Below are 13,575 nucleotides of genomic sequence, written 5' to 3'. Positions count from 1 at the left end.
CGAGCTGGTGTTTAGTAGTGTGGATGTGTATAGAGGGCGGGACTTCTTTTCCTGAGGTCACGGGTTCAAATCCCGCCAAGTCATCAATGGATTGTATCTAAGTGATAATGTTGTAACCCCTAGGTATCCCAAAGTAATGTGAAAACAATCCCGGGCTCGTGCCTGGCGTCCTAGGACAAAAGAAAACAATACAATATTAAACTACTAATAGAATTGTGTTCATAGACTAATAAGACAACTAGCGTTAGGCCTACTATTAAATTTGTATACTGTTACCTTAAATTTTTAAATACGAATAGAAGAAGACCAAAAGAGATACATTTTAGAATTAACAAATGATTTTGTCATTGTTTGAAGTTATTTCAAAGTAAAAATAGTATCATTAGTTTCGTAAAACTATAATTTAGTGTTTCACCTTTCTATATAACGAATGATCACACAAGTTCCCATAAATTTAAGTAAACCAGTAATAACCCACAAAAAACACAAATAATCCATGTCTAACCTTAAGTTTTCGCAAAACTCATATAGTGTCAAATTAAAAAAGTTAATGACAAATAATAATTATAACTAGTGTCCCTGTTGCTCGAAATCGAGCAATTGCTAAGTATTACAGGCGTTATTTTAAAACGAATAACAGTCATATTTTTTTATGACTATAAAAGATTCGACTCAAAGATTATGGAATACTCAAGATGTACATAACAGATCGATATAATCAACATTTCTTGTAAATATCTTATCATTTTTTAAAAGCTGATTTTGTTTTTTAGTGTTTATAACACACATTATTTCTATTTCTTCCCCTTGGTGGTGTTCTATGACTTTCCTATGTTTCCATAGTTTGCAAATCGTCTGTTTCAATGATTACTAAGAAATGCAGCACAGTGTTAATTCAGTTTTCTTTTTAGTATATCAACTTATACAGGCTCTCTCGTTTTTTCCCATTGTAATAATTACGCAAACCCAAATTCAAATAGTAACTATATCATTTCAACCGAGTACCGTAAGTAAATGTTTGTGGCAAACTAACTGTTAAATTAGCAAACTTATTGACTGTTTACAATTAACATACGTTCTTCTTCTCACTTTTAATTTCTGACAACAGCTGGAGTTTCATAACAATATTTGTTTCCCATGTTAATCTTATGGAGAAATACGAAACTTTAAAGGGCCCCAGGGCCTCACCCTCTAATTATTCCCCTGAAAAGAAAGTTTCCTGCACAACTTCACGTTACGCTCTTTCCAATGACACCAAAAACATGTAAATCGGTTCAGTAGTTTCGGAGGAGTAATTGTCACAAAAAACCTGCTTGCGTATTAAATAAGTATAGATATCACAGCTAAATCGCTCCTTCACAATCTTTGAAAGAAACAGTTTAATGTACTGTAAACAGACGTTTCTTTAAATAATTTCAGACGATATTTTCTTATTTATGAAAGTAACGCGACCTCGCTTACTTCAATAAAAGCTTTATACAGACGAATCGTTTACTTCTGGTTGATTGAATGTTCCGCCAATTTCTGATCCTTTCAGATGTTTGATTGGAAAACAGCGTGGTTTGAATTACGTTTTGTATGAGTTTATTTCCCTTATTTCGATAAGAGATCAGTATTTTCTTGTGAAATATTTAAATATTAAAAGCGCTTATTCATCAGTATTTTGTAAGAGTTGTTGGAGGTTTATTTTGTTCGGTTGGATAAACCTATATGTTTTTAAGCGTTTTATTAAAAACCTAAATTTGAATTTCTACATTATAACACTCCATAAATACGCATTATAAAATTTTGAATGTATTTATTGAAATACCACGTGATTTAATCATAAACTGAATGTAACAGTTTAAATGGAAGTAAATTTCCTAATCTATAAACATCATTATAGTTTAAAGTAGTTTTCTAAAGTTAATTAATACACTATTTCCTGTTGCAACTAAAAAACTGAATAAAGCGCCCTTATGGTGAAAAATGTTAAGCTTTGAACCCTTAACTGTACATTTCTCCTTTAAACACAATCACATCCTCTCAAATTGTTGTTTTCAATTTTATATTCCTGCTAAAGTTACTGAAGGTTCTCATGTTCTGACTGATATATGTATATCTTTGCTTTTGGTTTGTAATGACAATTATATATAGATAGAAGTGCATGTTCTGTGAACTAAATTAAAACCGTAAAAATTATAGATTAACTGCATTTCAAACAAATATCTACATCAACTTTTAATTTAATGGATATGAAAATATTTATAAAATAGTCATCGCTTGGAATGTCGTGTTCATAAAATCCACAACCGTGCACAACGATATAAATTTAAGGATTAATCTCCAATTGCTATGACTGAAATAATTGGTGGCCAAAACACGAGAGGTGTGAAAAATGAAAAATGAAATGCCACCTGTAAACTGTCATTGGGAGAAATATGAGAACTGTTGTTGCAGCTGACACTGTAATTTGAAACATTTCATCAGAGAAACAACACGATGAGTTTCAACGCATGGGTTGTCACATTTACCATTTAAAATATTATAATTATAGTCGAACCTCATAATAATTCAGTTGTAAATGGTATTTTAAATATTGAATGTCTCAAGTATAGTCGATCTTATAGACTTTCTAATTATTAAGACCCAAAAGATGTTCGTTGTCCATACTAATTACTTTTATTTAATAAATGTAGAATTAATAGAAAACTTATTTAATAAAGTTTCAAATAGGGGCTTAAAATTAATAGCTCATGTTATATGCATAATAATATCTTTCGTTACACACTCGTTTCTTATAAGAGATGCGATTATCAATCTCATCAGAGTCTTAGATTCATTCAATACCTTTTTTTATTGGCAAATAGATTTGAACCGATTTGGACGGAGTGGATTAAACTGCAATGCAAAATAAAACCTTTTCCGTTTTAAGGTAGGCCTTGTATCATCTTTATGAAAACTTTTGTACATAAACTATACATATTTATTTAACTTGGTGTATACCTTACAAAACGTTAAAAGGAAAAAAATATATGTTTTATAAATATCAAACTTTATTACATTATTAAAAAATTCACTCCCACTGATAATACAAAAAACCTACTAAGTCATAGTCGGTAAACTAACATCTCCTTTATCAATGAAACAATAAATAAAGGAAGAAGGGAAAATAAGAAGCTCATAATGGGGTGGGGACTTCCCATAATTCATCTCTAACGTCCTGCTTTTCTTTCGCCTCTTTATTTCTCAATTTATCTTGTGCAAAATACCAATGTCGATGGACTAAAACGAACTAGTCTTATTTGTAACAACATTAACTTTAATATCACAAATATAATCATATTATGTTTATAATTATAATAATAATATACTGTAAATAACTTCTTGATCTTGATGTGTTATTAAATTACCTGAACAAAATTTAAAGAAGACTGTGTTTACACTTACACAGTCTACTCAAAAGACGGTAAATACAAATAAAAGATGGTAAGTGGTAATAAATTTGATTATTTGGTCTGATGATTCGAGTGTCCAATCGAAATCGATCACCACTTATCATCTTGTATATGTATTTACCGTCTTGTAAGTCAATAGTATATGTGTAAACATATTATTACAAGTGTTATTAGACGTATATATTTTTATTTTTTATAGGCTAAAATAATATCTTATATAGGTCATTGCAATAAAAACAAGGCGAAACAAGTATGTACATGTACAAACGTTATAAATAATACTAGACGCAATAGTCTGTAAGGTAATTTAAAACGGTTAAATATATATTTTTAACTTAATAGTAAAGAATTATTTCCTCTTTAGCTAAAAAAAAATCTTTTCTAACAGAACTAGTCTTTGCTGCCGTCCTAACTTAGAATCGAGTTTAGAACTTAAAAAAGTATTATGGTATTGCTTGGTTCTTGAAATTATTATATTCACATCCTACTAATATTATAAATGAGAAAGTTTGGATGTATGGATGTATGTTTGTGACAAATAAACGCATTAACCACTGGACGGATTTTGCTGAAATTTGGCATGATGATAGCTCACATTCCCGATTAACATATAGGCATATTCTTATCTCAAAAATCCTTTCGGGCTCCACCCCAGTGGCTCTATAGTTCCCCATGGTAACCTTATGAGTATACATATTAAAAGGGAATTAAAGAATTTAGTCAGCTGTTTCAACTAAAAAGTTGGTTCTATGATATGCAAAAGCATTAAAAACTTACAAGGATTACCAACAGGGTGCAGCACTATTATTTTTTTTTATTTATGACAACAGCTAATTTGCAACCAAAAGGTGAGTAAGCGTAGCGAACGAACTTCAACCAGGACGTGATTGAGCCATGCAAACGAGCTCACTTATGAAGTAAAACGGGGCAAAGCCCGCGGGTACAGCTAGTAACTTATAAATGTGCAAAGTTTGGACGATTTAAATTTTAAATGTACTATGGACATTTGAAACAATACATTGAGCAATACAACAATACACTATTAAGTATATTTAAAAAAGAATTTTGTATATTTAAAAAAGAATTTTGCGAGTTTTTAGATAAATTTGAGCCGATAAAAGCATCATTATTATTTATATAGTCGGGTATTGTAAAATGTATTCCTTGATCTAAATTGCGTCATACATATAATTTGTATTAGTAGTACATGATTACATGAACCATTATATGGTTAATTGTTAGTGAAACTAGAAAATAAACATCATTAGGTTTTACAAAAATATATTTCCGAAACGTATTTCCAAAATCCATTAGGGCCAAATAGCGCCAAACATTAGGAGCAATTTTCATTGTAATTTATTGATGAAACATCAAGCTGCTAATTGTTGCAACTTTAATTACTTGTTGCCGGAGTATCTCGGCGAAATTTATCTTTTAGCTACAATGGGGCATTCCTTAGAGGCAAGAAGTACAAATGGATTCTGTAGTTTTCTGCTAATTAATCTAATCATTTTATACAATTTGTTAGGTCAAAAGATACAAATTTGGAATGAAATAACCAAACATTTATCAATTTTAAATAATTGTCGATATCCTATATTACACCAGGTGACATAGCTGTACGATGCCAATACCAATATAAAGAATATCTCTCCCTAAGGTACTGTTCTAAATATTGCATCTCTCAACCAGCTTTAAGTTATAGTATACCCTAAAGACGTCGAAAATAATATTTTATAGCTTGATCGAACATGTCTCTAACTTCATTTATGTATCAGCATTCAGCAGAACTGTTTTTTTTTTTGTACATGGTGATTGAAAAGAGCCTGTATTAAGTTGAACTGCACATCAAAACTCAAGTAGATGTTATTTTAAACATTTAATATCTTAAACAATTCTAGTTATAATTTAAACATACCATCCAATCTTCAAACGTGTTTAGTGTAAATTATAGTTCCTCTTGCTTATAATTTGAAAACAAGTGGCAATTTAAAAAAATCTTTCGTTATGTTACAATTATAAAAAAAATATTCTCGTAAAGGGTATAACTTTGAACAAATCCAAATTCTGGATTTCTTTTTGATACACAAATGATGTGACTCTTGACATCCACTTGAGTTTTATTTTGCTCGTCATTTGGAAGTTTTCGACATCAACCACAACACAACCTGCAACTGTTTTTTTTTCTTTAAAAGGAATCCGTAGAAAGTAAATCATTGACAATAGGTTAGTTCTTTTAGAATAGGATGTAAGGGTAAAATATTTACCAACTACGAAAATTAATTAATATTTTGTGGATTTTTATTTTACACTTTGTGTTATTTGTAAAACAACGAATTATATCTCTCATTATGTTTCTATAAGTTCTTAAACAAACTTTTCCGGTGATTAATGTATGGCTTGATACATAATCATTGAATTAAATTTATTTCATGTAGAAAAAGCCTCATACAAATTGTTATGTTTATCAAGAATAATTTTTGTTCTAATTGAAACGCACTTTATTAAACCAAGTAAATAAAGAAAATATTGAAGAAAGTACTTGATCTAAATAACTAAAACCTATAAGAATTTACCTTTATAAATTCTTAAAATAACTTTAGGTTAATTATATTTTAGAGGAATTTAAGCCAGTATTATCTACCAACACTAGAATTAACTAAGTTGTTAAATAGTTAATTTAAATTTAATTGTATGATGATATTTACATCCGATGAAATGTTAATGAAAAAAAAAACAAAAAAATTATAACAATTAATAACACTGATTGATTTTAATTTAACTTCCAATTTTTTACTCGACTTCATACAAAAGCGTAGGAAGTTTCTCAATTTAAAAGTTCTTTTAGTTGGACGAAGAAAGTTCGAATCATCTTTATAACGCCAATACTGGAGTTTATATTGGTACTCAATGGCAAAGAAATCTCATCTTTTGTATTTGATAAGTTGTCTTCTTTACTTCGGTAAAGAAGTAAAGTCTTCATATTCCAATATTTACGGTTCATTGGTGCCCATAATAAAATAATATACTAGATTTTCAATGGCTTCGATTGAGGTTATAACCGTTATAAATATAATTTTTATACACATTTCAACTATTCGATAATAATTTGATTTTAAAAGTTACGAGTACTGGTGAAATTACCTGCTGTCAAGTGATCCTTTTGACCTTGAAAGGCGACCGGTTTCGATCCTCACGGGATCATCTTCAGAGTCTAGACTCAACTTCCGTGTCGCCCGCCGCTCCACCGATCGGTACCATAATAGTTATTGGCCATTTTTCGAGTTTTGTGTTTTTGTGTTTTAAATGTTAAAAACTGTCAACTCAATGTTTTTTAAAAACGACGTGTTCGCAAGAACGAAAAGACGATGACGACGTCCGCCTGAAGATGATGCCGTGAGGATCGAAACCGGTCGCCTTTCAAGGTCAAAAGGATCACTTGACAGCAGGTAATTTCACCAGTACACGTATTGATCAGTGATTCGGAGGCTTAACTCAAACAAAATGAAGTTTAAAAGTTATATACTTAATCAGTCAGGCTTAACAATGCTTATAGGGAATTTAAAAACAACAAAAAATTTTATTTTTTATATAACTGTTTTTTTATTAGCAAAGTTGCAGTTTCCACTGTTAAATATCTAGAAAATTTACATTACATGATTTAAATGAAATAAAAACTAATTTAAATTATTGTACTAACACAAAGATAATAAATGTTACCAAGCTTCTTGATTCAATTGAGACTTTATAGTATCAGACTACACTTTAATGAACTTTTCAACCAATTGTAGTTGAAAACGTTTTTACATATCTATTAATAACATTGTACCTTACAAATAAATCCATCATATTTTATTTTCTTATATGACCTCTCACATTAGTTACAGGAGTTAAGTAAAAGAGTTGTATGTTTTAAATAAAATGTAACATTCAAGTAAATGGAAGCCCTTGAACATAACATTAAAAAACATCAGCATTAATGACAGTTGAAGTGTAAACATATTTTTGTCCTAAAAAATAAACGAAATTCGATAGATGCGATAAGTTAAAAAATGGAAATAGTACAAGGGTATTTTAAAATTTAGTCTTAGCAATTCTGTGACACAAATCTAGACAAGGGTCAAAGCCACGGAACCTGAAGAGCTAATGTAAACCCCTTAATACAGCCAAACACAGGTTAGTTTATTTTAACATTGATAAACCAATTATTATCATAATGTATGTTGTCCACTATGAGTTTATTATACTATTTGGATTATTGTACCATACAATCTAGAAATAAAAATATATATTTATTTATATGTCGTTTGTTAAAATTATGTATTATTTGTTTAAACATAAAGGAAGCTATCTAAGTGAATTTAATGTTTTTTTTCGGAATGTAGTGATTGATAATGTCAGCTCATCGAAACATGTAGCACCATAATATTACATAGGAAAACCAAAATCTTAACTCAAAATGCTCACTCCGGCATGAAATGAAATGAAAATGAAATTAAATGAAAATTAAGTGGATTTAGAGTAAACAAGTTATGGATTGGTGGTCTTAGATTTTTTTGTAATGCAGGGCTGAATATGGAAATAACAAGTAAGATGAGTCTAGATGAAGTCAATGCCACACAGGGGACCCTTGAGGGCAATATAGCAGAATTGGACCAGTAACTGGACATGAATTTGTGATCTTGTGATCTAATAATTTCGTAATCATGAAGGTTAGATTTTTTCCATTCATTCAGGAGTCATTGACACAGCTCTTCTAAATTGGCGAATTGTTTTACATAAAAACACATTTTGTATTAAAAAATAGTAATAAAATAACTGTATATTGATGAATTTGTTCAAGATACCTTTGGTGTTCAGATTGTGGTACAGTATTGAGTTTTGATGCCCTACATGATTTTAGCACTTGATTTTTATCAAAATATAATAAAACCTTAAAACAAATTATTTGGTAAGAAGAAACATTTGAAAACTAGCCTTGTTGTCCTATATGCTGACATCTGATGCGTTCACCAATAGTTTGAAAGAATTTAGATAAATTACAAATTAAGTGTAATAATCTTGTAATCATGACATAATTAGGCCAACTATTCTTGTTCCAGTTTTATTTCCGTTTTACTATTTAAGTTTAAATTTATGAGGTAAGTACATTCAAAACGCTAACAAACTATTTTTTACATGACACTTTTTTATTTTAATATTAATATTCAAATGTAAGCCATTTAATATAAAAAAAAACACATTTGAGAGTACATCTTATATTTATTTAGGTCTAGGAAAATATACTGCTATGTTTAAAAATTACTTTTATTTAATTTAAACTGATTAGCGTACCTTACAACATTTTAAATTTAAATATTACCGATGTGTGAATCACTTTGGGTTTTAAAATACCAGCAGCAATGAAATATATAACTGATGATTATTTTTTTAAAGATTTTATGTATTAAGTCTATCACTTTGCAGTAAGGATGATTGTACTGTATTAAGCCAACAAACCTTGGAGCTGTTTGCATTTCCTAATGCCAAAGTCAGTCAGTTTAGTGACATTAACTTAACAGTAATCCACTCTAATAGACACGTAAGATGAAAGTAATGTTTTCCTTACTTGTTGCTGAATGTGTTTATCTATGATTTTGGTAGTAATGGACCAAGACGATGTGATGTTACAATAATCATTTTTATATTTAATACTCTTGGATAGTAAGTAGTATTGAATATCCATTTGTGAAGATCAAATATGCTTCACTAAAAAAAATATCAAAAAGGTTTCTGAGGTGTATAAAAAGAGAACTAAATCACTTTTGTTACAAAGAGTCATTTGGACCAAAATATAAGTAAGAAGTTGGATATGATTTATTAACTGTCGTGACCTCTTTCACAAGTTTGTAGTTTTTCCAACCTCTTGAGTTTGTTTTTTTTTTGTTTTTTTTTAAGAAAGCCTCGTTTTGGAACCTATAAGAGTAGAATTCAACCAACCATAAAACTTCGAAGTTTAAATTGTAATTATAGTTTTTATATATATATATATTTTGCCATTCATCTTCAAGATTACATATTAGTTAAAGGTTTATTGCGGACATTTCTCATCACAATGGTAAAACATTAATTGCTAGCATTGGTTATTTTACCATTGTGATGAAAAATGTCCGCAATAAACCTTAAAACAACATTAACTTGCCATCACCAACAATGAACTTCAGACAAACAAGATTACATAATTGAACATATATTCTGAATTGTCACAGTTAAAGGTAATTGCCAAACAAAAACTACTCCCTGCTTAAAGTCAATTATTGACATATTTTATAGCACTAAACCTTATGTGAAGTTAGGAACCTCTCAAATATATCTTGAATTAGTTTGCTCATAGAGTAAAATATATAAATGCAAATTGATTGCTATCAGTCTTATCAGTGCATATGCCTATAGTGTACCACCATGGGTGTATTTGTATTAACAGTAATGTTTGCATTATTTTGTAACCAAGTCATTCCGTGTTACAAAGTCAGGTTGTAAAGCAATTGAGGTTATGTAGCAAAGCGGTTAATGTAACTTGTTTAGCCATGAAAGGTCAGTTCTGTTAACGGCTTCAGGCAGTCTATGGCCTAACTGTTGTAAACTGTTTAACTGCAGTGCGATATAACTTAATTGCACCTGCGAGAGGTATGTGCTTATTCAATGTTTCGTATAATACAGGCTATACAATTCTTATTGGACATTTTCCTTAACCTTTTCAAAACTATTTAATACTTTAGTAATGTTTTTGATTGCTTAGAAAACAATATTGGTCTCCAACTAATTAAAACATGTGTTTAGTGGGACCCTAATATATTTGGTGAGATAGATAACAGAAATTCTGTTAAACTTGTTTTTTTGCAAGTCATAAGCTAGTTGTTATTTAAATAGTTCTAAGGAAAAATTAAAATATATGAATGGTGTTTGTGTATTGAATAGAAGACAGCCAAGGGTGTTAGAGAAATCCCAACACAGAAGGGGACGCCAAGCTCTAAGCAGCTTAGGTGGGTTGTCAATCTATCCTTGACTTAAGCTTTGTACGAGCAAATAATAAACATGTAAGAATCTTGAATTAAGTAATCTGGCAACTAAATACGTTACCATATACACTTCTAGAATAGCTGAGGATCAGAAATTTTTTGTGAAGGTCCGTTTCGATTCCGAACCACCCAGAAAATCTAAAAAAGTTACATTTTAAAATTACAACCCCCCCCCCCTAAAACATCCCCTTAAAAGCTAATTTTTAGGAAAAAACCCGGTTATTTTAACGGCTATAGCTCGAATACGGTTAGAGTCAGGAAAGATTTAGCATTTTCATGGTTAGGAATAGAATTTTCTACAAAAAGATTTTAGCGTTTTTCGTAAGCTGCACTCTTTCATCTTTAAAAAACGCCCTGCTTCTATAATTTATAAAATTACTTTTGTGTTTTAAAATTTTTAAATTACTTTTCTGACATATATTTTTACTTTATTGATCCCACCATTGAAAGAAAAGTGTCTAAAATGTCATTTTTTAAATTATCGCCCATTAAAAAAAATTTAAATGGCGGATTTTAAATAAAATACGTAGTTTTTTTGGCTTTTTGGCACTTGTTTTAACCGATGTGCACGGGTGGTCTGATTCACCCTGTACCATAGATACTATTGAAAGCTTCGTAGATATAGGTACTCTTTAAACTACCTAAATGTGTTACAACAAAAAGAGAAACCGTAACGAAATTATTTTAAAACTAGTTAAAATAAACTATAAAAGAGTTGATTGTACAAACAGTGAAACTATTGTAACATGTCAACACTACTTTGAAAGCCCTTTGCGTGTATATTATTCAATATTATAATAGTAATAACGCGATAATATATAGTTTGCAACAAATAGTGAGTCGGTGGCTCAGTCGGTAGCGTCGCGGACTTCGGGCCCAAGGCAGCGATGTCGTGGGTTCGGATCCTGGTCACTGCCGATAACATTTTATCAGTACAGTTCACCTTTGTACTGTACCGGCTCACTCCTTGCTTTGCTGTAAACGATCCACGCACGGGCGCTTAGTCTATGTGGACGGGCAGATGCAAGGTTAAAAGAGGCCGCCAACCTCTTAAAAAAAAAAAAAAAAATATAATCCAACGTAAGATAAGGTAGTTTGAGCTCAGACATTTTAAATTTAAAAAGAATGGTAATCCATAAACGTGTTTTTTGTGAAATTAAATTCAAGAGAAACTGCACCAAATTCTTCTTCAGATTGATTTACTTCTTATTAGATATTTAATTAATTTATTATTTCAATTTATTATTGTGTAAAACTACTAGTACACATAACATTAACATTATTCTTGTGTTTGTGCCAACTACTGTACTGCCATTTTAAAACAAAACCTTAGAAAACAACAGTATGTCTTTGATTATATATCATTTAACAGAGAACACCTTTTAGCTATAAACAAATAAATATTCATATTTTAGTATGAGGACACTCTGAAAATACACAGCCATTTTATTTTGTGCAACGTTGTTGTCGATATATAATGAATTACGTTTATAATTATAAGTTAGTAGTAATTAATTAGAATTAGAGTGTAAATAGACTCCATTGCAACCATAAATTCTTATGAACATTACTAAAGAGAGCTCTAACACTAATCGGCAATTGTTTATTGGACGCTTAACTAATCAGCGATACAGACCAGGCAATAATAAATCACCGAACGCAATTCCCAGCTGTTGTTTACCCACAATGCATCATGAGTAATAAATCAGCTGTGAAACTGCCAGCTGACTTGTAATTATGTAAACAATAGGCTGTTAATCATTTTTAATTTGTTCTTCAATTAAATATGTAACATGATTTTTGATAAAAAAATAAACAAATTAGGATAATGTAATAACGTTTCACGAATCAAACACATATTTTTTCGAGAGCATAGCAGTATTTTAATCATGGATAAACGTAGGTTAAAGAAATAAGACGTGTAAATATATGTTTACTAAATTACTTGACTGATATATTATAATTCTTTAGGTACAATTTGAATCAAACTACTACGTCCAACTACCTATTTAGAGACACAGTTTACAATTCGTAGGAATTAGAGTTTTCAATAAGTAGTAAGAAATATTTTGCAATGTAAAAACCAGCCGTAACAAAGATGTTTTTACAGTAATTATAAAGCTTAGATTGCCCTGAAAAGATTATTGGGGATTATTTTCAATGATTTCGCGCCCTTTAAATCAGATTAGGCCGGGTCTCTTTGACACAAGGAAAGAACCCGTCTTCTTTTAGTGATAAAAAATAACATAAATTATAACTATATCTTATAGTTTTTATACTTTGCTAAGGAATGAAATAATCAATAAATTGGACAAGTAGGCCTAACTACTTAATATATGAGAAATCCATTTAAACAACTTACTTACGTACTGATTTTAATTTAAAATTAAAGTGAAAACATATTTTAAGAAGTTTTTTGTCAATAAGCATTAACGATGAACTAAGAGTTAGTACGTTTATAACAAATATATTTATTTAGCCTACATGTTCACAATACTCACTCTGATTCTTCAATTTTATAATATACATCGAATGTCTCTTACCTGTAACAGAATAAAAGCTAATGTTAATTACTTTAAATATTAAAAAAAATACGAACACTTTTAGACTAATAATAAAAAATATTACGCTTTATATATTAAAGCAATTTTCAATAATACTAGTGTATCGCAACATTTCATATAATAAAAATTGGAATAAATATAGTTACATTATATATTTTACAGGATCAACCTAATTGTATACATTATGCATTTGGTTTACACAGCTTTCAGATCATAACATAAAAATGCTCTCATAATTTTGACACCAACATTAATAACAGCTATAAAAATACTATAATGGTAAGTTCTCCTAGGTTGGATAAAAATAAGCTTGAGATGTCTTTAACTTTCTTGTGGTAGCTTGTTTAAATGAAGGTGTTACTTGGGGCATGATAACTCGGAGGAGGGAGTAAAGTTTAAATATTTAAAGTTAGAAAATAGTTAAGTTTAACTATTAAGTTAAATATTTTGTAATACAGTTTGTACAGTATAGCAGATCACAAATATGCCTGATAATGTATTTGACGAACAACTATA

General features: G+C 29.8%; 1 protein-coding gene across 4 annotated transcripts in view; it reads right to left on the bottom strand.

Annotated features, from left to right (window-relative positions):
- LOC128993798 (peroxidasin homolog) overlaps window positions 1-13,575 on the bottom strand; it is a 387,361-nt gene that overhangs the window by 60,538 nt on the left and 313,248 nt on the right. The gene's annotated exons all lie outside the window — the stretch shown is intronic.

The sequence above is a fragment of the Macrosteles quadrilineatus genome, unplaced genomic scaffold, assembly GCF_028750875.1.
Source record: "Macrosteles quadrilineatus isolate MER2022 unplaced genomic scaffold, UCM_ALF_1.0 Scaffold_5__1_contigs__length_97177068, whole genome shotgun sequence".
NCBI classification, from domain to species: Eukaryota; Metazoa; Arthropoda; class Insecta; order Hemiptera; family Cicadellidae; genus Macrosteles; species Macrosteles quadrilineatus.
This window is presented reverse-complemented; position numbering and strand designations above follow the sequence as displayed.